This window comes from Ambystoma mexicanum, chromosome 3q (genome assembly GCF_040938575.1).
Source record: "Ambystoma mexicanum isolate Mex_15411 chromosome 3q, UKY_AmexF1_1, whole genome shotgun sequence".
In the NCBI taxonomy this organism is placed as follows: Eukaryota; Metazoa; Chordata; class Amphibia; order Caudata; family Ambystomatidae; genus Ambystoma; species Ambystoma mexicanum.
Window position 1 is genome coordinate 892,116,735 of NC_090926.1, and position 27,855 is coordinate 892,144,589.

The 27,855-nt window shown below is 45.5% G+C and overlaps 1 protein-coding gene across 3 annotated transcripts in view; it reads right to left on the reverse strand.

The window, feature by feature from the left end:
- The window catches only part of PITPNC1 (phosphatidylinositol transfer protein cytoplasmic 1), a 1,942,040-nt gene extending 1,914,545 nt beyond the window's left edge, over nucleotides 1-27,495 (reverse strand). The window contains exons 1-2 of one of the 3 annotated variants that reach the window (XM_069655030.1): nucleotides 27,195-27,453; nucleotides 15,598-15,725 (exon numbers count right to left, since the gene is read on the reverse strand). The gene's annotated coding sequence lies outside the window, so the exon portion shown is untranslated. Of the gene's footprint in view, nucleotides 1-15,597; nucleotides 15,726-27,194 lie in introns of all 3 variants that reach the window. The other 2 variants (XM_069655032.1, XM_069655031.1) reach the window with 2 other exon arrangements.
- Nucleotides 27,496-27,855: the final 360 nt, after the last annotated feature.

Consider the following 27,855-nt stretch of genomic DNA (forward strand, 5'->3'; position numbering starts at 1 on the left):
GGGTTCGTGTGACTGTGTTTTTGCTTGTTGTTGTCACTATGGTATGGTGTATTCTGGTACATGTAGTTTTTAGTTTATCGCTGTACAGAATAGATGTAGCTTTGGATGCACTGTATATTTTTCATACATGGAGACACGTCTGTCAAGGCCTTGCACTCTGGCATGCTACTACTGTGTTGCACCTTGAGTTACACCTACACATTTGATGTACTCACAACGCTGAGTAGGGTCATGTCCCCTTCAATGTTTGAGGTTTACTAGTGTTACAATTGTGGGTAATAATGTTCCTTGCTCTTATTCTTCATCTACCTTCACCCTTTAACGCACTTTCACTGAGGTTTGGTAATTGATTCAGATGATTGCAGTAGGAGTAATGATGGATTAATTCATGCAGTGTGTACATCCAATGGTCATGGGTGTCATACTCTGCCATAATTCAACACTGCACATGGCCTAGTAGTTGGACTCACCCAGCAGCCAGATATGCTATGCTGGTTACTGCCCCCCCCAATCCAACCCTGCACATGGGCAAGTAGTTGGACTCACCCAGCAGCCAGCTATGCTATGCTGGTTACTGCCCTCCCCCCAAATCAACACTGCACATGGCCTTGTAGTTTGTCTCACCGAGCAGCCATGTAAGAAGTCCAGCGTGTCATGCAATGTACGGCAGCCCCATGAAGTAATGTGTTGAGCCAGGGAATCTTGCTCAGCAATGGGTTATGAGGTGCGGGCATCACACACCATCTGTACGTCCTGTTGCGGTACACTACCTCCACAGCATGTCTAGCCACCAGCTCCACATCTGTGCAGTCCACCGCACCAATGACATTAGGCATGCCTGCAAGGGCATGGTAGGCTATTTATATCATATTCACCTGGTCAGCAGTCAGGGGTAAGCTGATGTAGTCTTGTACGTGGCAGGGAAGTGCACCAAGCACCTTGAAGAGCACACGGGAGAAACAGAGGTGCGAGATCCCATGCAGCTGCCCAACTGTGTGCTGGTATGTACCTGTGCCAAGAAAGTGTAGCACAGACACTACCTTCAGCAAGGAGGGGATGTCTGTGCGGATATTAACGAGGTTCACAAGGTCATCATGTATCAGGTCCACTATTTTGGTGATGGTGTCCCCATCTAGTCGGTACAGGGTGTGGATCTGAAAGGGGATGAGGTCGAATGGTTGGGCCCTTAAGCGACGGATGGGTGGCTGCCTGCGGCCTGCAACCTGCTGGACATTGGGTATTTGCTGAGCCATGATAGCCCTCCTTCTCCTCAAGCGCCTCCGCCTCGGCTGCATCCTCTGCCTCACTTGTAGCTCTGCAGGCATGGGCTCCAGCTCCAGGACTGCTACAGCTACTGCTAGCATTGTGGTGTTAGGGAGGAGGGGGTGTGATTTTGAGCACCTGTGGCATGTTTCTACACACCAGGATCCACTTAACGGCTGGTCCGCGATGCTTTCACGTTGTTAGTGGCATGTACATGCCAGTGATTGCGTGTCCTTGCACCTCGGAATGCGCACTTACTTAAACCATGCTGGTATCTCACGCACGGCTGCCGCTTGTCTCTGCAGATACCGGCAACAGTGTTGCCGGATGCAGTGGGTCACTTGCGATACCAGTGTCGGTACGGATATACCGTCAACGCTATTTCCGGACAGGCATACTTGTAATGAGGCCCAGTATATTAGAATTGTGGAAATTGTATGAGGAAGACGAGAGCAATACTAAAGAAAAGGGGAATACTGACAGTGTAACCGCCCACTCCCTGTCAGACAGCACAAATACGACACAGGTACCCCAGGCAGCTGTAGAAAAGAACATGCAGTCGGCACAGGCTCCAGCGCCTCGACAGCCAACAGCCCCACCCACAACTGGACTTTACCCCTTAAAACCTGCAGCAGGGTATACACACCTCTGATACAAACTCCCAGCTTGCTCAGAAACGAACCCAGTAAAAGAAGCAAGTGCACCTAGTGACAAGTGATACCCGCCAATAGTAAAATTAGAAAATAAAGCATGTAAGGATTTAGAAGCAGCGATACGCAAGACAGAAGAGGAATTGCTAAGGGTGACAAGGAAGAGGGAGGGGTCTTTCTCTATGATAAATCCTGAGCTATGGACAGCAGGAGAAATATTATTTAAATTGCGTAAAGCAGTGATAAAAGATGTGAAAAGCCAGAGCAACAGGATGTAGACTACGAATCGGAGGTGATTGAAAGTGATGATGAACAGGAAGAGAGCAAGGAGAATTGGGAAACTGAAGAGGATCAGGAAGAGAGGAATCCATGGGAGAGGAGATTAACCATTGCCATTGTTCTAGGGTGAGGTCTTAGAGGGAAGAGAAAGTCCAGAATACACTGAAGCCCAAAACGGGGCAGGCAGTTTCCACTTATACAAAAGGGAGTAGGCAAATCACATTACATACCATGGCCCCATATGGACCAAAATAATTTGATAAAGACCCTACCACCTCTTACAGTGGGGCGGGCAAGTGGATCAAAGCATTAGAAAAACATACAGCATGGGCTACACTAGCAGAAGGAGATATGAAAAGTCTATTAGCCAACATAAAAGGAGATCTACAAACGCTATTTGGGAAAGAGCAGGGAACCCAGGGATCCGATTAGAGAGTGATACACACGATGAAACGCCATTCAATAACTGTTGAGCCCATGTGTGGGATGCATTGAGAAGGACATATCCAGATAGATCTGATGTAGGTGCCATTATGGCACGCACAATGAAACATGATGAGGACCTAGCTTGTATATCCAGTCCATCCAAGAGATGTGGCAAGAAATGACGGGGGAAACATGGGAAAAGAACATACCATTCTTCTACTATGTATTACGAAAGGGTCTTCCTACAAAGGTGCAAGTAGAAATAGACAGAATAGTAGGTATGGAAGCGAAAAGATGGGGCGAGATACAGGCCAACATAGTACATTTTTGCAAACGCAAGCGCAAGAATGAAAGAGCAGCGGAAGAAAAGACATTGCGCGCAGAAGCAAAGTTAGTGCAGATGAAACTGGCAAAGGTTAGCATGGAGGGAGCAGTTGTAACCAACCCCACAGATGAACAACAGCGGTCATTATCATCACAAGACTGGACAAATAATCCAGATAGCAATCGACGAGACAGGGGAGGGGCTGAAGGGGTAGGACAGTTTCCATTGACCAATCACAGTATGGACATGCACGGATTCTCTGGGACAATTGTAAGGGTTCCCTTTACAGAATAACAACCCCTCCCGAAAGGTTCTCAAGAGATAGTTGCACCATTATTTTACAGAACAGAGACACCAGTGAACTTACTGGGCAGGGATCTCCTTCAGAAGTTAAACATGACCATTTCATTTACCGACAAGGGAATTGTGTGCTCCACACCAGGCATGCATTACAACAGAATAGCCACAGTAATACAAGCACTTTGCAACACCAACACAATTCGAGCATTACCATTGCATGAGACTCTATTTACATATGCAGTGACCATTTTGATTGGCTGACTACCAGTCGTACAAGATGTGATATTTCGCCTACGAGCAGAATTTCTATTCAGACCAGCAACACCACATGAGGCAGTCGAAGGGACAATTTTCAAATTCCACATTGAGACAGTGATCATGAGAAAAGACACACTCACAATAACAGGCACAGATGACTAAGGAATGAAGTGAAGAACAATACTATGCATAGACCCTACACTGCCACTAAGAGATGTCACAGATGAACAGTTATTTGCAAACATGGAAACAGATGGAGAAATAGTATTCGAAATCAGCATAACTTGCCACATGGTAGTGCAGCACAGAGAAGTACCACAGGCAATACTGACAGCCACAGAGGCACCTTCAAAGCTGCAAGAAGACCTAGCACAAATGCCTAGTTGTCTATGGACAAGCAACCCACATGACGTAGGGCAATTAACCAGCATAGAGTCAGTCCTAATCAAACTCAAACCAGGAGCCATACTCCCCAGAGTAAAACAATATCCATTATCCAAAGAAGCAAGTGAGGATGATACCAATAGATCCACACAATTTGGGGATACCCCCGACTTCGAGAGTGATCTCGGGGGTGACATCCATATGGGCAGTTGCATGGTTGCACTTGTGTTTCCCTTGATGCAGGCTGTTTTCCCATTGTATGGAACAATGATACATTAAGAAACATTTGTGTCATGATTTGTCGTCATCTATTTACCTTCATGATCGTGGGAGTTTGGATTTGTCACGCAGTGTATACGGTGGTGGTGGTATTTGAGGACGCGACCAATTGCGCTGGTCTTGTGGTCACTGTACCGATGTGGTATTCGTGACCCCTTTGGTAGTGAAGGCGACATTTGGGTCTGACTGCCCCAGTTGTGTTGCAGTCCGCCCACTAACAGGCGGTGGTAGCAAATCTCTCTCAGTACATTATTGCATTTAGCCTGATTGAGTGTGTTTCTGTGTTTTTATCTACAGGTGAGCTCTTGTTGTTGTCTACAGGTCTATATTGCTTCATACATCCCGTTGAATACGCTGGACCTATTTGCCCCTGAAGAATTTCTGCACAGTGATTAGAGTACAGAAAGAAACATGTTGGGTTGGGGAATACAATGCTGTTTATGACATCATTGTTGATTAGATTATATCGCAACAGCAATATTGAATTATACACCTGGCTGTTGTTGATTTGTTAATATTTCGCTATTCTTATTGAAGAAGATTAGGGATTGTATTTTACATATTTGTTTTACCTTTTTGGATACAAATGTTAAAATTAGAATGTATAATTCGAGATGTGAGGTTGTTTGATTGAGTATGAATGTAGTATGTCTGGAGCATGTGTTTTTGGATGTTATGATTCCGCTGTGTCCAATCAGACAGGTTATTTATTTACCTATTCAATTTAGAAATGTATTGTGATTGGCACAGCTGATGCATTTTAGTATAGATTAAATGATTTTTATATCTTTTCTACATTTGAATAAAATGCTAAATATTTCATTGTGTCCAGTGAGTTGAATTGAATGTTTTCACCTCACTTGCTTGTTATATATGGACATTTAGCCCTCCTTGATGTGCAGGTATAATATAAATGCTTTATAGGCAGATGCACACGTGAGCTCACTGACACAGAATCACTAACTCTATGATCTTCTAGGTTAAAGTATATATATTGGTTTTGTACAGGCCGGATCATAGAGTAGAGATAATCCTGGTATCCCCTGTCACTCCTGTTTGTTGTTGAGGATGTTTAGGACACCATCAAAGCACTACTTGGTCAAGGCATTATAGTGCCTTCAGACTCACCATGCAATACGGCCATATACCCCCTGCAAAAAGCAAAAGGATCATGATGGAGATTTATTCAGGATCTCCGTCCTTTGAATGACGTTGTCATGACTCACCTGGGTCATTGATCCTTGTGGCGAGGGTGGAAGCTGGCCCAGAGCGCTCTGCACATTATCTTTTTTTTTCATCTCCTTCACGTCTTGCTAGCTGCATTGGTGATCTAGCGGTTCTCCCCAGCATCCGACGTCTGATGTCACCACATCTGCCTGGAAATGCTGGAGCTGTCAAGAGGAGTCATGAAGAAGTCCCGGATGCATTGCTACTCTCGTAGCACTGGCACTGTGAGTATACTCTCCTGTGTTCCCTGTCATAGATATTGACTTCCTATCCCTGACTCCAATATCTGTGTTCTCCATAGTTCTGTCAGCTTTCTATAGATACTGCTGCTTCCCAGCGTTTTGCTGCCGTAGCGTTGAGCGCCTGATGCCTTTCACCAGAGCCTGTGATAACTAGCCATCATTTTCTCCAGTATTTACTCTGCAGAGACTGCTTCTAGTTTTTTTTTTACCATTAGAGGGTTTCCCTAAGGCTGTCAGCCCCTCTGTAGTTCCATTGGCACAGAGGGTCTGGAGCTTTGGGTATCCCTTATATTCTTCAGCTGAGGTCCATATACTCAGGTCAGTGTTGCATGGTTTATTTTACCTAACTGTACATTAATAAGAGACATAGTGAAAGCTGAATACCAACTAGTGAAAAACCCTGCTTCAATTCTGTGTAACATACCATGGAAAGAGTTTCCAGCACACGTGTTTGCCCCAGGGGTACTGTGAATCACCTACTGTTTTCAACAGGGTCCTTCAGATGGACTTAGGAAACATACACATGGCCAGCACGGTGCTACAATAAGTAGATGATCTATTAATGCTTAGCACCACAGATGAATAATGCAGAAAAGACGCAATACCACTTCTGACGATACTTGCAGACAAAGGGTACATGATACGATATGATAAGTCATTTATAACGTGCCTGTACACAAGTGTATTTAGGCGCTACAAGACAAGGTCGGGAGGACAGAAGGATGACAAAACAATGGTCTTACTAGGATTTGTTTCATTCAGATTGCGCAAGTGCGTGGACAAAGAAAAATTGCAGTACTGTCAAAAGGAGGTGGTATATTTGGGACAGATCATATCCTCAACAGGAAGAAGGATACACCCAGATAGAGCCACAGCAGTAAGAAACACACCACAGCTTAAAACAGAGAGATGCAGCAATTCCTAGGCCTGTGTAATTATTGCAGAACATTATTATTCAACACATGTTAGAACCCTCTTACAGGCACTCAAGGAAGCACAGAAGATGAAAGGTACACTGGAATGAACAGAAGAGATGGCAGAATGCTTTGAGGACCTCAAAATAGCTATCTGCAATGCACCAGTATTAGCAACCCCAGACTACAACAAACAGTTTTTGTTACTCTCACACTCAAATGGACAGGTCATGACAGCGGAACTCACACAGCGGTCATCACAGAGACACAAGCCACTGGCATACTACAGTTGTCTTTTAGACCCAGTAATGCAGGGCCACTTACCAGACGAGCAAGCATTAGCTGCTGCAGCATGTGCTGTACAAAAATCTGCCACCATAGTTATGGGATGCCCACTCACATTAAACGTTGAGCATGCAGTCTTTTCCATCTTAAAAAGAAACAAATCAACACTCACCAACCAGAGAGCAAGTGGTTATGAGGTAATCCTGACTAACCCAGCCATCACCATAGTGAGGTGCCACACAGTCAATCCAGCAACTTTCATAGTGTGAAAAACCAGAGGGTGTTTCACTCCCTAGGCCCAAGGGAACCCTTGCTCGGGTGGCCAGGGCACGGCCATCGCCTTTGGATCCAGATCCTGGGGGTGGACAGGTTCGGGAGGAGCACCTGGGTGAGGGGTCTTCGGGGGGTGGGGTGAGGCAGCTGATAGTGAGGTGCAGTATGCCCCCCTTTTTTGTTCACCTAACCCATCCTATTTTTTAGGATTCTCCGAGGTCCCAACCTCCCCTCCCCCTTTTTACACAAACACTGGGCAGAGGAAGAAGGGGACTGAGAGTAACAAGACTAACTCTCATACATCGTACTGGACATGTCCTGTTAACCGAGGCAGCAAAGTCAGGCACTTGACTTTAAGGGCATACACCTGATACCAATTAGCTCTCCTCACACGGATAAAAGGCAGAACCTAAAGATACACTCTGAGCAAGGTGGAACACGAGTACGAGCATAACTTCTGCGGCAAAGGCAAACCTACTGAAGTAGAGCGATGGCCCAAGGGACGCGAGCACTGGATCGAAAACCCTACTCGAGGTTGTTGCCTCCGACAGGCCGCGAAAGACAGGTGGAGAAAGCAAGATCCCACCCAAGTGAAGGTTGCATTGTGAACGGCAGAGTTGGGGAAGTGAGGTCAAGCCTGTGGTACTAACCTTGACTCGTGAATTAGAAATCGTAAAAGGAAGAGTGAAACGCACACAGCCGCTGAGTTGGCAAGCAACCAGAGAGACCTGTGTGTGTTAAAGAAAGTTTGAAGTGGCAAAATGGTATCGCAAGTGAAGGCTGCATGTGTGTGGATGAGACACGGTGAAAGGCAGACCTGTGAATGAACTTTGAATCAGCTATACTGAAGGATGGAGTGGTCCGGCGAAAGGAAGTAGCACACTTGAAAGTCTCTGTAAAAGGTGCATTGTTTGTAACGATAAAGCAAATTAATTGAAAAAGCAAAGTAAGCCAAAAATGTACTCCTAGAGAAGGGGAGAGAGGAAGTTGAACCTTGAACTTTTAGTCGAAGTGGTCCTGTGCAGGTCTGTAAAGAAAGCCACACACATTTGAAATTATTTGAAATCCGAAAGAGGTCGGAGCCTGACAGAGGGGGACCTATGTGATTGAAAAGGTGTGAACCTGGCAGAGGTGGACCCATGTCAACTGTGTTTGAAGAGGTCTGAGCCCGACAGAGGGGGACCTACGTAAACTTTGTGTTGAAACATTATTTGGAGGTCTGAAAGAGAGATTTTAACGTGGAAGGCCAGGTGGGCCTCGATCCACGTTTTGGAACTGCTTATTGTACTGAAAACCCGAGCCAGAGTGTGTCATCCTGCCTACAAGGACCACCTTACTCTGTGTGGTATAACATGTGGAGGAGAGCTGATTCAGCTACATTTATTCTTTTGAACACTTAGTTTTCCTTTACATACATTTCTCCTTTAGACACTTTCTGTACAAGAGATAGGGCAGGCATTAGGTTTTGTTAGCGCAAACACTGGGCCGAGTAAGAGGGCAACTGAGAGTAAAGAGTTTAACCCTTACATATCTCATTGGACATGTTCCGCTAATCGGGTCAGGCAAAGTCAGGCACTTGCTTTAATTGCATACATCTGATACCCATTAGCTCTCCCCACAAGGATAAAAGGCGGAACATGGAGACAAACTCTGAACAGGGTGGAACATGAAAAAGAGCAGAATTTCTGGAGCGAAGTTGAACCTTCTGGAGCAGAACAGCCAATCAAGGATCGAGAGCACAGGGTAGAGAAACCCAGGAGATCCCGGCAGGAGGTTGTTGCCTCCAAAGAGCCGTGAAAGATGCGCAGAGAAGGCCAAATCGCAGACAAGAAGAATGTATTGTATTTCAAGGGCGCCAGTCACCCTCCCGGGTGAACGACAGAGTTGGGGAGGCGAGACCAAGCCTGTGGTATTGACCTTGACTAGTAAATTAAAACAGAAAAGACACAAAAGGAATGCACACAGCCGGTGGGTTGGCGAGCGACATGAAAGGCCGGTGTGTTAGGAAAGATTGAAGGTGCAACAGTATATCTCACCATTGAAGGCTGCATACGTGTGGATGGATTAGATGCGAAGGAAGGCAGACCTGTGGGGAACTTTTTATTACCGATAACTGTGAAGCCAGCAGCGGAGTGGTCCGGCGAAAAGGAAGTAGCCCACTCGAAAGTCTACGCGAAAGGTGAAATGTTTTGTTATAAAGCAACAAAGTGAATGAACTCTAAAACACGTAATGACCAAGATTAACCTGTCAAAAAGGGAAGTGAAAAGGTGAATGTTGAAATTTTGGGGTTGTGATACTGAACTACCCAGACCAAGAGACACTGGGGCAAATAACACAAGAGTCTGAGCTGAAGTGAAAGTTGAAGTAGTCCTGCGGAGGTTCATAGTAAAAACCATGCACATTCGAAAGTCTTTGACATCAGGAAAAGGTCTGAGCCTGGCTGAGGGAGACCAAAAAGTGTGATAAATTAGGCAAAGGGAACCCCTAAAGAATGTGAATTAAGCTTGGGGAAGGGTTTTTGACATTGTGAGATAAGCTTTTTGGGGAAGAGAACCCCTATGATTGAAAGGTCTGAACCTGATGGAGGGAGACCTACGTGAACTTTTCGTTATTGTTGAACTGTGAAAGAACTTGTGAAGGCTGGAATAAGTGACTTTAACATGGAAGGCAAAGTGGGCCCCAATCCACGTTTTGAACTGCCTTTGTTTTGAGAAACTGAGCCAGAGTGTGTCATCCTGTTTACGGGGATCGCCTTACTCTGTGTTGTCCAACGTGGGAAGGAGAGCTGACTCAGCCACATTGATTCTTTATGTTTGACAATGATTTTCCTTTGTATACATATTCCCCATTATATATGTTTTACATAACAGATAAGGCAGGCATTAGGTTTTGTTAGTATAGGCCGTCTTTGATTTGACAGAGACTAACTAGAACAGTGTTTCTTTATTATATGATGGTAGAGACTACTCCCATCCTAGCTATAGGGCAAAGTAGGATTTTTCCAAACCCCAAAAATTGAATAAAGGTTTTGAAATTGGATCTATTGTCTCAGTATCATACCATGTCTCCCTTACATACAGTGTTAGGAGCGGGACATTACTCAATTGAGACAAAGTGGGGGACTCTAAATTTCCAGAAACTTAGTCATGGAGCCTCAGACCCCTCTACTGCCACAAAATAATCCATAGGCTTTGACAGTAGTAGCAGCAGCCACTATCCCTCCTGGGAAAAGAGGGATGATTCTCAATGACTTCGTTTGGATACCCCATGCGGATTGTTATATAAGATTGGCCCCAAAATCTGGCCTACCCTGGACATTTGGTCTGGATGTCCTAGCAGGTGTTATGAATCCAGACTTTCGGGGAGAAGTAAAGGTTCTCTTACAGAATCATGGTGAAATCCCATTTGAAGTATGTCGTGGGGATCAAATTGCTCAAGGAACTTTAGAAAGGGCTCTATTTCCTCAGTTTAAAGAAACTGAACCAGATGAAACAGTAAGTGGTACGTTAGGCTTTGGGGAAGCTGATAAACTAGTTAACATCGAAGAAAAGAAATTAGAAGAGCCTACTATCTCTGGAAGACTACTTGTCCCGGGAGGATAGCTCAGGGGCAACATGCTCGTCTTGGAAGCAAAACGACACAGAGCAACACAGGTTCGATCCCCGGGTCTGCGCTTAGAAACCTCTGGGTATTAAGCGCGTTTTGGTAACCTATCATATCATATCATATCTATCCCGACCTAGTCTTCACCCAGCAAAATGATCCAGCTCTTGCTGAGGCTTTCTTACAGGCCATTCCGGAAGGAGATGGTAGAGAGAAAGGAAGTTCCTTTTTCTTCTTAAAGCAGGGGCTGTTCTATAGAAGAGAAACATCTACAGAAGGCTTAGGGAGTATGCAGCTGGTTATTCCCAAGACATAATGCATCTTACCGGAGGGCACTTAGGACACTCCAAAACCCAAGCTCATGACAGTGGGAAGTTTTACTGGCCAGGTATCCACGCTGGCATCAAAACCTTTGTTCAGACATGTGACATTTATGAAAAAACAAGCACGCACATCCCACTAGCTGTCCCTCTGAATCCCTTACCCATCATAGAAGTCCCTTTTTCGAGAATTGGGATGGACAAAGTTGGGCCTTTATAAACATCCCTATTAGGCAACAAATATGTCCTTGTGATTTTTGACTATGCCACCAGATACCCTGAAGCCTTCCCATGCCAAACAATACCACACAACAAATCCTTAACACCTCTTACCGTATTTTTACAGGGTCGGCTTTCTCAAAGAAATAGTAACCGATCAAGTTTCAAATTTTATTAGCAAGCTTATGGCTGAAGTGAAAGAGTTGCTCCATATTACCACCTTACGAACCTCTGTATGCCATCCTTAAACCAATGGCTTGGTGGAAAGATTCAATAAAACACTAAAATGAATCGTACGTAATTGGTAGATAAGGACTGGAAAGACAGGGACCAAATGATCCCTTGGGCACTATTTGCAATATAGAAAACTTCCAAAGCCTCTACAGGATTCTCTCCTTTTTCAATTACTTTATGGTGGAGAGCCTAGAGATATCCTGGACATGCTTTGGGAAACCTGGGAAGAGCGAGAAGAGGCACCCATTCCCATCTCTCAAACCGCTACTAGAATGCGAGAACATATGAGACTTGTTCGCAATCTAGTTCACACTCATATGGAAAAAGCCCAGAGGTAAGAGAAATCCACTTATGACAGGAAGGTCAGATTAAGATCATTTTCTATAGGACCGAAAGTACTGGCCCTCTTACCCAACTCAGAAAAGAAGCTTGTCTCTAAGTGGTATGGGCCCTACAAAATATTAGAAGAAACAGGAGCCTGTACTTTTAAAGTAGCCCAACCGGACAGGAAACAAAGTCAATTTGTTTCACATAAATCTCTTAAAGGAGTGGAAAGAGACCCCGTTGCCCCCCCATGCCAAAGTACTATCCTGGTTGGTTCCCGAAGAAATAGACAGCTTCAAATTAATTCCTCTAGAGCTATCTATTCAACAACAAGAAGATCAAAAAGATGTAATTACCTCATCTTCCGATGCATTTTCAGAAAAACCAGGAAGAGTAAAAGGCACTTAGCACTATATTAGAACACCTAAGGGAAAAGTGGTTAATTTAAAACCCTATCGACGCCCGGAAGACCGCAAACAGATAGTGATTGAGGAAGTAAATAAAATGTTGAAAGCCAATATTATCAAGTCTTTTTCGAGCCCATGATCCTCAGCTATCCTGTAGGTCACTAAACTGGACCCTTCCTGGAGGTTTTGCACACACTTCCGTTAAGTTAACGTAATTTCTGACTATGATGCCTATCCCATGCCACGCATCAATGACCTAATTGATAAATTCGGAGCAGTTACCTTTCTATCCACCTTAGACTTAACAGAAGGGTTCTGGCAAGTCCCAGTATGCGAGCCAGATAAAGAGAAACCCGCTTTTTCAATGCCCCTAGTACTGCTTCAATTCAAGGTCCTCCCTTTCGACTTACATGGCGCACCAGCCACTTTCCACTGCCTCATGGACAAAATCCTACGACCCTTTCAGATTTCTGCAGAGCTTATATTGATAATATCATCATTTATAGTAAAAACCTGGGAGGACCATCTCTTCCATCTTTATACTATTATGAAAGTCCTCAGAGAGGCCCGCCTAACTGCTAATCCATCTAAATGCAGACTGGCCCAATCAGTCATGAAATACCCCGGCTTCTTTGTAGGGAATGCGAACGTACAGCTTCAATATGAGAAAGTGAAAGCCATCTTAGATACACCAATACCCAAAACTAAGAGAGATCTTAAAGGCTTTCTAGGGTTAATAGGATATTATTCTAGGTTTATCCCAAACATTTCGGACAAATCGGCTAAGCTAACTGATAAACTTAAGAACACAGAACCCCAGAAACTACATTGGATGAATTCATATGATATATGTTATAAGACTTTGAAGCAAACCCTGTGCCAGAACCCTATCCTAAAAGGTAGTAGACTTCTCTAAGGAGTTCACACTACAAACATACGCCTCCCTTACAGGATTAGGAGCAGTCTTGTCTCAAGTTTGCGACGGATTGTAGCATCCTATCTTGTTTACAAGTCGCAAGCTTTTCCCACGTGAAAAGAATGACGCCAGGCTGGAACTAGAGGCCTTGAATATCAAGTGGGCCATTATCCATCTCAGGTACTACCTCTTAGGATGAAAGTTTACACTTGTCACAGACCATCCCCCACTAGTTTGGATAAGCCAACGCAAAGACTCCAACCTTTGTGTCATGCAATGGTTTCTAGACCTGCAGCCATCCGGTTTCACTGTGGAACACCAAAGGAAGTCTACATTCCCCTGGAAAGGACCAGGGGAATGTAGACTTCCTTTCCCAGTTCCCCTGTGAAACGGATGTGGCTACATCGCATGCAGGAAGTGTATGTGAGAAACAAGGTGTCTCACCCGCTGGTCCCCAGGGATCTGTCATCCAGGTGGCTAGTACACAAACATCGCCATTGGATCCAGTTCCTGGGGGTGAACCAGTGCAGGGGAATATCCTGTATGAGGGATCGTTGGGGAGTGGAATTGGGACACCGAAGGTTGAGACACGTATCCCCTTCCTTATGACACCTTTTCCCCATTCTGCACAGTGATATACTTAGAAACTCCACCACCCCTTTTCCAACATGAACACTTTCTCACAGCGTGAACGACAACAGACTAATACCCGAGCCATTTACCTGGCATGCCCCAACACAAGGGTCAGGCAAAGTCAGACGATTATCGACAACTACACACACCTGACTACCATTTCCCTTCCCCATAGGAATAAAAGGTAGAGCACACCAGCACACTCCGAGCAAGGCCGAACGCATGAGGAAGCAGCCATTCCAGGACAGAAGTTCAAACAGAGAAGAAAGGCGGCGAGACCTGAAAGGACGTCAAGGAGTGAGTTGCCCTTGCCCTTTTCAACCCAGGACCGCAAAACCTCTGATGAAAGAAACAGAAGACCGGGAATTACAGCTGGCCCGTGGTATGACGGATGTCCATGGTTTATGGAACCCCCCCGCACTGATAGCCAGGGCAGAGAGACAAGGTTGCCATCGTGGTACCGTCCTTGACTCCCACGGCAAAGGAACCACCAACAAGTTCAGCACAGCCGGTGAGTTGGAAGAAGCTGATAGTCAACCAAAATGTATTAAACTCAAGGTTGCAGTGGCAACAGTAAGATGATAATTAATCAAAAGGTCTTTTGTGAACACAGTACTACTAGAGCTAGAGTGGTCTGGCGCCATGTGAGCGCCTTGTCTAAGCTCTCTGGCTGGTACCCCTCTTACGAGCAAAGAGACTGTATTGAATATTGGAAAGAAAGACAACTACAAGTACAAAGTGGCCATATGGAAGGCCGGTAGGGAGTGTTAAGGTGGTCATACAAGGGTCGAGACAAATCCCTTGTACAATTGAAAGTCCTAAACGCATTGGCAAGGTTTTTGACATTGTGAGATAGGCGTTTGCGAACGAATGTGTGAAAACTGCCTTTGCAGTGACCAAACAGAGTGACCCAGCGAGACAAGACTGCCCTTTTAGAAGTCTCTGTTTGAATTAGCAAGTGCTCGGGTTGGTCTGAGCCCGACTGCGGGAGACTGACTACTGAGAGTATGATCAGAGACTGGCTGAGGAGGATCCTAGGGTTAATAGTAATCACCCGACGTGAAGTTTACCAGAAGGAACTGTTTGTTTTGTTGGTTTTGGCATATAAGTCCCTCTAAAGCAAGAGACCTTGCATGAGAAGAGACTTAGGCACAGAAAGCCCTGATACAGAGAAAAGAAACTGTAAGTTTGTGCCAGAGAAGCCCAGGAGTGTGCTGTGCTCGAGAGTTCTGCCTAGTCCCGTGCCAAAAACGTGGGAAAGGGAGACCCCGACCATAACATCCTGACTTATCAGTTTGTGAACACTTCTTTCTTTTCTTGTGAACATTGTCCCACATTTGTTTGTAACACAGCAGTAAGGATTGGCAATAGGTTTCTTAGTATAGGCCCTTTTATTTGACTAGACTCCACTTGGACTGTATTATTATTATTTCATGGTCGTAGCTTGCTGCCATCTTAGATTTAGGTTTAGATTAGATGTTTATCTCAGCCATTTTACAGTCCAATAAACACCCTTAAACTGTGAGCACTTGTGTCTGTTTTATCTGGATACAATGCCTTCCTTACATCCCCAAGTTCCCTCCACCCAGGTGATCCTCTCTCACATCTCCACCCCCAGGGTCGGGATTCAAGAGCAATGGCCTTTCTTTGGCCACCTGAGAGGAGGACCATAGGTGACTAGAAGTGAGGATGCCCTCAGAGTCCTCACAGTCATTAAAGCAATCTGTGACACATGGAACACTTTGAGATCTGTCCCCAGTTTAGACAGTTACACTAACAGCACAAAAGCGAATAAAACATCACAACATTAAAGCAACATTTAGCAAATATCTCACCAGTTCAAACAGCTGCACTGGCTCTTGCAAAATGGCTGCTGCTGTATCGAGATGAAGGAAGGACTGCAGAACTTGCTCTGCCATTGGCAGCCGTTATGGTGTGGTCTCAGTAAGCTGCAGGGTCCCCACTATGGAGAAAAACAAAGGACTGCAGAATTTGTTCACCAATTATGAATCGTGTACTTACTTCTTATGTCATTTGACAACACAAACAGAGACAGGCATAAACAATAATACGAATCATAACACCAGGAAAATGTAATGCAGCACTGAAGTGGAAAACAGGTTAATTTACCAACTAGGTAAACAAAACATGATTTGAAAATCATATTTCACAAAACTCTCCACTGGCTCTTAGAAAATGGTTGGTACTGGAACTGAACTTTCAACAAGATGCATAGATCGTGCTTCGCCAAGCAGCTACCCTTCCTCTAAACTTGAGGTAGAGGTGATTTAAATATTGGGTGATGTGAGTTTATTTATGTTTTTAGTCATTGGGCCTCATTACGAGGTTGGCGGTAACCCGCTGGTGCGACTTGTCGGGTTGCCGCCAAACCCTGTAAAACCGAATCAGGCACCTGACTTCCCGGTGCAACTGGGACATTACAAGGCCCGGCGGCGCAGAAAGTCAGGTGCCAGATTTTGTAACTCCCATTCCCATAGAGTCCCATAGGACTCTATGGGAGTTGGGAGACCGAAGCACCGACACCGTTGCTAACAGTGCCAGTGCTTCCATGAAAAGTCGGCCTACCGGGGCCACTGTGCACGGTAGGTCAGACCTGCCAGCTGTGACGGCCCAGGCAGGCAGATTGGTAGTGTGGCTATCCGGCAACAAGGGTGCCGGCAAACACTTGTAATGAGGCACTTTTTGTTAGTTCCAGTTCCAGTTTGCGGAAATTAGTTTTCTTCCATGTCTACTTAGTTAGGTTTCCTGCCTAATTCTATATAAGGAAAACACTAGAACATGCAGTTTCTTCCAGCAGTTTCTGGATTTATACGCTGATAATTAGTTCTCTTCCAACAGTTAAAAGCACTTTTTGTGTTGCGGTTTCTCTTGATATTGATTTTGTTTTTTATTTCTGTCAGCGCTCTGATGCCCGCAGGCTAGCTTTGATGATGAACAGATGAAAATGTTTTGGTCTCATCAGTTGGTTTAAGAACTGAATTGGTAGTTTACAATTATAATTGTTCTTTTATAACGCTCTTAAAACCAGCAAGTGGTTTCTAAGCACAGGATCAGAATTCCTACCTGTGTTGCCGTTGTCTTGCTTCCAAGACAAACACGTTGTCCCTGAACAATACTTCCTCCCCGAGCAGATAGTTTTACATTCTAGCTTCTGGCTGGTGTGTTAAAGTGAAAGGTCCCACTGTGGCATGAGAGCTTATAGAGCAGCAGTATACTTAATTGAATTGCAATGAATGTGGACAAGGTGGCTTATTGAGAAATGAATTATTGCCTAGAATCAGGATCTTGTATAATTTTCTTGGTTGAAGAACAATCTATGGGACAAGGCGTGTATATATTATTGTTTCACTAAATAAAACTGACTCTGTGATTTTGCGCCAAATCTTTCACAGTTAATGTGGTTTTATTATGAAACAAATATTTATGTTTTGCCGTTTGGACCAAGTCGGTTCATTGTCATAATATTGCCAGCCCCAATGATCTAATCTGGGCTTTTCTGAAATACAACAAAATGTCCACCGATTCATGGTTTCCCCAAACACATTAATAAGTAGAACATTATACATTGGTTAAAAAGATTCATAATAAGGAATGTGTAATTGAGACAGAAATTAAGGATGGGTACAATGGAGGACAACATGGGTGGTAAAACAAAGGAAATTTAAATGCAAATATACATGCTTAAGTATGGACCGGATGGTAAATGAAGAGGAAAAATGGAACAACAATCAAAATCCAAAATATGTAATGGACAAAAATACAATGGCAAATCCAAAAACATGAAACAATGAAACAAAATAAAACCAAAATAAAATCAAAATAAAATAAAGAGAGAGAGAAAAACTTATGATTGAATATTATTGTAAATAACGGGTGACTTACCCCGTTGCATACACTATATATGTATCCACTCAATGCGGTTGTTGTAAGTTTTCTATTGGGTCAGATCCCTTAACTTTCTTCCTGCCAAATTGTGTTAAAAGAAATCATCACTATCCCTTGGTATATGCCAAATAGAATGATCAATTGTTTATATTACATGATTGACCTGCCGTGGATTCCATGGTTATTAGTTGCATTATCTATAATATATAGTATGCGGTCTTATGTTTGTTCTCGGCTCGATCGCGTGCACATTATACAAAGTTTATTAAAAAGACACAACTAAGTAGTAATTTCCGTCTAATAATTTGTTTGTGGTGAGAACGAAGGTGAAAAGACAGTACGATTCGCTTACCTCGAACAGCTCCTAGTCTCCCGCATTGGCTCCGGAATCGTTGTTTAGGATGCCGTCACCATCTTGGAAACCTTAGTTATAGCGGTTTCTATGGTGACCCGGCATCTCACCGCCATTTTGGTTACTTCGTTACTCACGCGTTGCCATATCAACCACGTATTCATGGCCAAAGTACTTCATAACTTATTCAATTTAGTGCCATTATTCCGAATCGGTTTACACTAATAAAAATAATATCTAGTATACTAATCTTGACTCGGGCAAGTCCACTATATTTAATCAAGTTGGGCAAACGCGGACGTTTGGATCGACGTGAAAATTATTTTGTTACGAAAGTTACTATTATCCGTGCTGCAATATGATTCAATTTTAAAGGGTTCAATCGTATCATTTATTACGATAATCATTCAATAATGTTGCGTGATTTGGCGCAAAATCACGAGTCAGTTTTATTTTGTGATTCAATGTTTAATAGATTAAGGCTTTTATACCGTTGACCCCGTTGAATTGCGACAATTCCAAGGTAATCTAAATAAGGAAAATTTGATTTTGGAGTCGCTCATATTTAAGAGGACAATTAAGGAGTCGCCCATAACACTAGTTGGACTACAAAAAGCCAAACCTTGAAGCCTAACCTATATATTATTGTTGTTTTAGCGAATATTGTCAGCTTACTAATCACTACCCTGTTCACCTTAGAATAAGAGAGGCAATTAAATGAAGGATAGTACTCCTAACTAAGGTGAGTTACATTGTACAATTGAATTTACAATATATTTAATTAACTACATGGATCAGATACAGTATTTCTTAAGGTGGTAATATATTTTTCTATTTTTCAGAATATTAAAGAATTTGTGATATACTTTTCCCAGATGAAGGGGTGTTTAAACTTTGGTTTTATTGGCATTTTCTTAATTGTACAAACCGGACTGAATAACCCATAAGGCACACAAAGCGATTGACTGTCCCGTTCAACCCTTAACACCCCCTTCCCTCCGCCCCCCTCCCCAACAATGCCCCCCCCTCAATCCTGATATAACTTCAAACGTGAGAGACAATGAGCAGCCTTGTCTTCTCCTGTACTCAGGAGACGATGTGGTAGGTGACCATTTTTGCCGGCTGAGGTCGACGTTGCCGTTGGTTGTGGGCATTCCAGGCGAACCCAGCTGGACTCCGGGCCCTCCTCCCCCCCCCCTCGGTGCGGGCCAGTTTTTCAGGTCAGTGGACATCCCATCCCCAAGATTGTTGCACCCCATACCAATTAGCCATGAAAGACCCTGAGTCATTGTTCACCATAGCTGTGAGTTTGTCCATCAAGACATATTCTTTACTTTCTTCAGCCATTCCTCCTTGGAGGGGGGTTCCGGGCTCTTCCACTTCTGTGCCAGGCCCACCCTCCCCGCCCGCAGCATCGTTTCCATCATCCTTGGATATCTATATATTTCCATGTCTTCCGGGGGTACGCCCAACAACATCGACAAAGGGTCCTGGGGGAGAGGCTCATCTGACACCTCAGCAATCCAGGCCCATACTCTTCCCCAGAAGACCTGAACCTTCGGACAAAGCCACCACATGTGCTTCCTGGATCCCCTCTGGCCACATCCACTCGGGCATATCGGATTAACACCTGGGAACATTTTAGACAGTTTCACTGGGTCCCTATGCCACCCCTGCAATATCTTGAAGTTATGCTCCATATCTGCGGTGAACAAGTTCCCATGGAAAGCGATTTTGAAAATTCTTGATCAGGTGTCTTCTGAAATAACCTCCCCCACCAAATCGTCCCAGAATGAGCGGAAGCCCCTTCTCCCGGGGAGGTTGAAAGTGTTCAAGATTTTATACATGTTCGACACCGCGCCCTTTCTCGAGGTCGCTGTATCTAAGAACTTTTCAAAGGGAGTCAGCTGCCTCCTCAAATTCTGGTCCCACGATTGGTCACACAGTATGACCTTGAGACGGAGGTATTCAAAAATGGTTAGGGACCAATGGCCGAGTGCCTCCCTCAGATCCTCGTATGAGAGGAACTCTCCCTCCCTGAACATCTGCCCAGCCCATTCCATCCCCAAGTCAGACCAGATCTGGGAACTTCGGAACCCCCTCCTGCCCAGGTCAAGGGGGAGTCCCCAAAGGGAGGACATCGGGGACATCCATGAAGTAAGGTAGTCTGTCTGTGGACCCTCCTTCCAAATTTCCCAAAGAACTCCCAGGGTCGGGTGACCTCTTAACTTCCCCGGGATAGATTTGCGTGGGGCCCACAGGAGGTCCCTGACCTTCAGGGGGTGGGCATCCATGTCCTCTAAGTAAGACCAATATGTCCCCATCCCTTCTTTCATGTGTTCCAAGAGGACCCTCAACTGTGCAGCCCGAAAGTACAGGTGGAAATCAGGGAGCCCAAACCCCCCCTCCTCCCTCGGCAATGTCAGGGTCGTTCTCCCGGTCCTCGGGGTTTTCCCCTGCCATATGAATTCTTGGACTGCGTTTTGTAGGACCCTGAAGGTCTGCTCTGGGATGATGGTGGGGAGCGCTGTGAACAGGTACAGAAGCCTCGGTAAGACATTCATCTTGACCGCTGTCATCCGGCCGTACCAGGACAGGATCATCTTGTCCCATCTCCTCAAATCTGACCTAATCCCTGCAATTATAGGGTCATAGTTGGTGGAGGCTAGTTTGGAAAGATCCCTAGTTAGCAGGACTCCCAGGTATCGGATGAAGGTCTTTCCCACCGCGATTCCCTCGAACCTATCCAGAGGGTCCAGCTCGGGGTCTCGTACTTTCATTGGGAGTAAGACTGATTTGGTTGTGTTAATTCTCAGTCCGGAGAAGCGGCCAAATGTGGACACCAGGGACAAAAAGGGGGGGAGCGAGGCGGCCGGGTCCACCACATAGGCAAGGATGTCGTCCGCAAACAGGGATAGCTAAATTCCACATCGCCTCTGCTAATCCCCCTGATGCCCGCATGCGCTCTGATCGCTATAGCTAACAATTCTATCGTGAGGACGTATATCAAAGGGGAGAGGGGACAACCCTGCCTAGTCCCTCGTGAAAGTGTGAAGGACTCGGACAACCTCCCGTTTACCTGGACCCTCGCTGTGGGGGCTCTATAGAGTGCCGATACCCAGCTCCTAATGTGCGACTCGAAGCCCATTTTCTGGAGAAGGAGTTCCATATATCTCCACTCCACCCTGTCGAAAGCTTTTTCGGAATCTAGGGAGAGGACACATGCGTCCAGGCCAGGTTCCTGCGTGAAGTGGAACAGATCTATTGTTTTACGGATATTGTCCGACCCCTGTCTCCCTGAACCAACCTCGGAATTATCCCCTCCATCCGCCTCCCCACCACCTTGGCCAAGATCTTGACATCCGTGTTCAATAATGATATTGGGCGGTATGAGGAGCACTCTGCGGGATCTTTACCCTCCTTGGGCAGTAAAGCTATAATGGCTCCCATCATGGAGACGGGGAGAATACCTCCTTCGAGGACAGAATTGAAGACCTTCGCCAGATGCGGGGCCAAGCTGGAGCGGAACCTCTTGTAGAAGTACACTGTTAAACCATCCTCCCCCGGGGAGGTTCCCACCTTCATCCCGCTAATCACTTTGTCTATCTCCTCCTCGGTGACCGGACCCTCTAACCCCTCCGACATCTCTTTTGTTAAGACCGGGACTTGAATTGATTCCAGGAAGCCCTCTATCTGGGCATCGCCCTCGTCATATTCAGAGGTATATAGTTTCTCATAGAAGTGGCGGAAAGCCTCCCCTATGTGGGGAGAATCATGGCCTATCGTCCCCTGGGCGTCCTTCACCGCCTTGACCATTCTGCTTAGTTGGACTTCCCTCAGTTTCCAGGCCAGGATACTATCTGCCTTACCCCCTTTGTCGTAATATTTTTGTTTCACCATCTGGAGGCTCCTCTCTGTTTTGTGCAGGAGGAGGTCTTTTAGTTGGAGTCTATAGTCCTCCAGAGCAGTGACCTGGTCACACTCGTGCGGCCGTTCCGGAGGGCCACCAGGCTGGAGCTGGGCTATCTTATCCCTTAGGGTCTTTTCCCGGGCCTCCCTTTCCCTTTTCTTCTGGGCTCCTATTTTGATGAGCATGCCTCGTAGGGTCGCCTTGAAGGCGTCCCACAGTGTGTATCTGCTGACTTCCCCATTATCATTCAAATCAAAGAACTCCGTTATGGCATCTAGCACTTCCTGTGCAATGACCTCGTCTTTGAGAAGGGAGTCTTTGCATTTCCAGCGGCCTCTGCTTTCCATGTGCCAGCCCTCAGTTATGGTGATGCGGGCCATGTCATGGTCCATCCAAGGGATCGAGTCAACACTGTAGCCCGAGACGTGTGGGCGAAGCGTCTCGTCCACCAGAATATAATCGATTCTGGAGAATGAGGTGTGAATGCCCGAGTAGTACGTGAACGAGGGGACGTCAGATCTGGGGGATGGAATCGTGTCGACCAGGCCCAGCTCGGTGTTGACCCTCCGGAAGCTGCGTGCCGTGGCCTCGTCCGCAGGTCTAACGTTTGGAGGGCCAAGTCGCTTCCTATCTAAGGACGGATCTAGGACCATGTTGAAATCTCCCCCTACCACTATTTTACCATGAACAAAGAGTTTAAGCCTATCCGTTACTTCCTCCCAGAACTGGGCCTGGCCTTCATTTGGACCATATACAACTGAGAGGGTTAGGGGGGCCCCCTGTAGTGAGCCCCTTACTATTAGGTAACGGCCCTCGGGGTCCTTCAGGGTTGCTTCCTGCTCAAACCCTACGCTCCTTGCTAGCAAAATAGCGACTCCCCTCTTCTTAGACCTGTGTGATGCACAAAAAATCTCGCCGATTCCCCCTCCCCTCATCTTGGGTTCCTTCCCCCGGGCCCAATGAGTCTCCTGCAAAAAAAGCAGGTCCAGCTTAGCTCTCCTAAACTCCCTGCAAACCAGGGATCTCTTTGTGGGGGTATTCAGACCTCGCACATTCAAGGTGCCCACCCCCAGGGCCGGCAAGCCATCAGCCATTATCTATGCAACTCACCCAGCTGGCCACCCACATCATGTCAAAAAACCTGTCTTGCTTCATTTGTCTCGCTTCTAGATTGCTTGGATTCTCCCATCCTCCCTCCCCAGGGGCCCTAGAACTGACCCCAAACATCCCCTCCTCCCCTCTCCCTGAAGAAACTACCCCTGCCAACTTGAAAGAACCCCCCGCCCCCTGCCCGGCGTCCAGCCAGTAAGTTCCGCCAGCGCTGGCATGTGGCCGGACCACCAGCCTGACCTCCCCTGGCCAGGCCCACAGTACAATGCTCATCTCCTTGAGCCCCCCTTTTCCCCCCCCGGCCTCTTCCCGTCAGTTGCCCACTGTATACTTGCTGTTCCAGGGGACAGAGTCATCACTAGGACCTCATGAACTTCCATACCTGTCCCGCCACTTGTCGTGGGCTCTCCCGCCATCAGCCCTCCGAGTCCCCGCCCTGCCCCCTGCTCTGTGTACCCTGTCGAACGTGGGTTCCGTGGTCATCTCTTCCGCGAAAAGAAGGGTGATAATATCTTTCACAACTCGAGTTAGGTCTCTCTCTGTCTCCCCCTCCGTTTCCGGAATCCCAAAAAATCTTAAGTTATTCCTCCTTTCCCTGTTTTCAAAGTCGTCGAACTGTCTGGCCTTCTCCTCATCCCTTTTCTCCAAGGCTGAGAGCCTCATGTCAAATTGGACTTCCTGTGCCATTGACGAGGACTGGTTGGTTTCTACCCGTTGCAGCCTCTCCTCCACTTTGGCCACCCTCTGGTCAATTTTTTCAAACTTCTGGGCGATGTCTGATCGCATTTCCGTAATTTCCTGAAGGATGGAGGCAAAGCCCCTGTCCATCGCTGTCGAGGATTCCGTCATGTTTCCCGGGTGGGTCGGGCCGCTGGGGCCCGTGTAGCTGTCGTTGCGGTCCCCCGTCTCCCTGTACCTAAACGCTTGTAGAGACTCTTGCCAGTTCATGCGATCCCCCTCTGTGCCCCCCTTGGGGTCCGCTGCAGGCCAAGAGCTTCCTCGTCTTGGTGCGGTCCTGTGGGGGGGGGGCTGCCGACGTTGTGGTCCAACCTCTGTTCGCTGTCAAAGTTCTCCACCCGGGGGGGGTCAGGCGGGCACATGCCCCGGGGATGTTACCGGGGGCCACCACCTGATTAAGCAGGGGCAGTCTAAAGCTGCGCCTTTTCGGGCCGCTTCTTTGTGGTGTCCGCCGGGGTCTGTCCGGGGAGGGCCCGATCAGCGAGCCGCCTCGCTCCCGCGGCCTCCCTGCCTCCTCCGTCTGGCGTTGGCGGCCGACTCCCTTCGCCGGCCCCGTCTGGGTCGCTGCAATCCGGCTGCCAGTCGGGCTCACCAGCTGGGCTCTGCCCGTCCGCAGGCCTCTCCCCGTCCTCGGTTGCTCAGCCGCGGCCCGAACTCCGGTTCCCGGGGGGCGGCGAGATCCGCTCCTTCGTGCCAGCGTCTCTCGGGGGGGGGGTCACCGATCGATGAACACTCAGCTATTCCGCCTGGGGGTCCGGGGGGGGCTCAATCCCGCTAAAAGGCCCAGTCCTGGCGGGAGCTTGGCACTAGGCAGCCATTGCCTCTGCGCTCCCTGGTGGTCTCCATGAAGGGGTGTTTAACCGAATACACAGTGAGGCTTATGTAGAAGCAATCATCATTAAAGCAATGCTATTTTGGGTATGGTTTTGTGCGATGCAACAATCTGCTCGTCTATAATTTGTTATACCATGCATCAAATGTGTTCAATATACTTTGCATTGAACGTTTTGGGTTGCGTAAATTAGATCTTCTTATGGAATGTCATTTAATTATCAAATTACGTGTGAGTGACTTTATTATTGTTATTGAATAAAAATAAGCATTAACATTAAGTTAAGTTTACAATTCGTAAAGCTATAGTAAGAGGTTCTCCTGCTGTGAGTGTGACATAGTTCCTGCAGCGAACTGCATGAGTTGAGTCACATTATGTTGCTTTCTATCTTTAACCATTCATTATTAAATATGAAATAATTAATGAAGGAATCAGCAAAACATGTGATTTGTAAACAATAAACTAGGTTAGTTGACCCGATCTCTTAACAGCTAATGTCTGTTTCACTTCCTGTGAATATTAGATATCTGAATAATCCCGCACAATTTGGTCATTTGGGGGTAACACTGGCGATCATTCACACATACAACAACTGAGTTATCTTGCCTCCTGTAGGACTTTACCCAACCGTTTACTGCCGTTACCCAGGCTCTCAGGATTCCTACCAGAAGACTGGGTGAGTAGATCGGTGCAACCTCACTGGTGCTACATTGAACTGAATTGTATAAACATACATTAGAAGGTTCTGATACTACTTATTTTCCTGTATTATTGTTAGGTTAGTCACTGGACCACTTCTACAACTTTGGGGAGGTCAGTAGCTTCTACTAATCCCCTATCCGTTTTGACCTTATTTAATTGATGGTTATCACTAAAATAGATGTTTATTTCCATCAGCCCACAGGGTCCATAATAAGAAAGTTATTCTCAATATGAACACTGAATAGGAACACTGAAGCCCTAACCCTGAAGATGGATCTATGATCCGAAACGCAGTGGTTACTTTTTAAAAACCCAGAAGGGGCTTTTTTGGAGACATATGTTATCCCAAGAGACTGATGATGTGAAAGTCTGTAAACACTAAAGTTGTTTCACACATTGCCTGACAACTAAGCATTGTTTGTGTTTGTACATTTTTTTGTTGCACATTACATTGACAAAAAGTATCAGTCTGTGGATATGAATTATGTTAGAAATTGTGTTTTGTTTTGCTTTAGTTTGATAATTAAAATTGAATGGTCATTTTTACAAATCAAATTCTGACTCATGTATGCGCTCTACATTTATGTAGGATTTAATTATTTGAACACTACTTACTGAAAAACATATTTGTGAAAAATGACAAAAGCTAAAGTGATCTCTTTATTCACATGTTCGCCTTTGTGGCCAAAATGTATTGCATTTGGGCTTATTGTGTAGTAATACACTGTTCTGGTTCTGCTCAATCGCTTTGTCCCAAGTGGCCTTCTGACGTCAGCCCGTCTTCAACTTAAACAACCACTACACACCCATCGAACTCATTAGAGACATATGTCCAAAAGGAAAACATTTTGTATAAATCATAAACCACTCATGAGACAGATCTGTGCAACCCTACTCCGTATCCTCTGTTTAAACAATAACCTTCCCCCCATAATGGGATCTGAACTGGATTACAATAATATTTGTATGCGAGGAATACATTATTCATACATAGAATGTACTGAAAGCTTTGTTGGATTTGTTGCCTTGACGGACCATGAACCCAGATTATGGAAGGTAACAATGACTGCCATTCAGTGCTGGGATCACCAAGGACGAGTATGCACGTCCTTTTTGCATAGACTTGCATAATAGTCTGGCACTTAAGGGGTTAAACCCTTGTCCATCGCTCTAATACCTTTCATAGGCAGCATCAGAATAGATAATACATAGAATTTCCCATGTGTTCATTTTCCTACAACAAGAGCTCCATTGCTATTTAAGTACCCCATTTTACAGCCATACTGCAGGTGCTGTTCCTCCGAGCACATGACATCTTCTCAAGATATAGTATTTGTTGACCTCCAACAGCTGACTAGCCTATCTATGTATACAAAATGACTCAACATGATACAGCCCATCTATATAATCTGAAGAAAAGAAATGTGGTTGACCAGGTCTCAAGCAACAGCACTTGGATGACAAAGAGAAACTGAAGCCCATAACAAAGAGGAGTCTCTCAAACACAAACACACATCAATTTTCACCAGACGTATATACTTTTTCATGATACCCAGTACTTGCAACTTAAGTGTTATAGATGCCAGAAAAAATTATACAAATATAAACATTGGCAATATAATATATAAATTAAGAATCATTACTTTCAGTGCATATGTTATATTGTACTGTTTAAATCTTCTAGTAATGTGAATCAAGGGAAGACTAGGGACATTTGTTCTCAGTTTTCATGATGTATGTTACCAGAAGCGCAAGGAAGGACCACAGGTACCTTCGGGAACAAAATAGCCCATGCAATATTAGACTATATAATAATAATAAGGGCCATGATAAAATTACAAGTTAGTGACACCACAAATACATTTGCCCTTTACACACACACCGTTAGGGTCCTCATCCCTGGAAGGTTCATCAGGGTCCACTACAGGCATCTCCAGGAAGCATCAAGTTTCTAGGGCATCTGAGTTAATGAAAATGAAAACTCACTCTCCTCTGGTAAAAATAAAAGCAGCATTTTAAAAGGCCAAAACTTGGGGAATAAAAGTCTTAAGCATTGTGTTTTGATCAAAACATAATAAAAAAAACAGATGCACAGTATGTGGTAATACCAGAATTAGCATATGTCACAAACACAAGAACCTGAGAACCCTCCTTAGATAGGGCTATTTTCATGGAACAGTTCTGATGACATCACAAACCAGCAGAGTACATCTGTACATAAGGTTCTAATCTGACAATGTCTGGAAGCACTTGACTCCAAACAACAGCTACCTTATACCAAGAAGAGGAAGAGAAACAGATCATTTGAGATTATGTTTACCACCATTCAGCTGTAGACTTTCCCCACATTTCAGAATACTCTTTCTCCAGTATCTCCTCGCTGCACAATATATACAATCTCTTCCTTCTGGTTGGCCAGATGTCTTTCACACCCGTTATGTCCTCAGACTGACTTTTTATGGTTATGTTTATATTTATTGAATTCATATAGCGCTTTACGCCAAAGCGCTTTACAGAGTAACAACAAGATACAGAGCCTCATT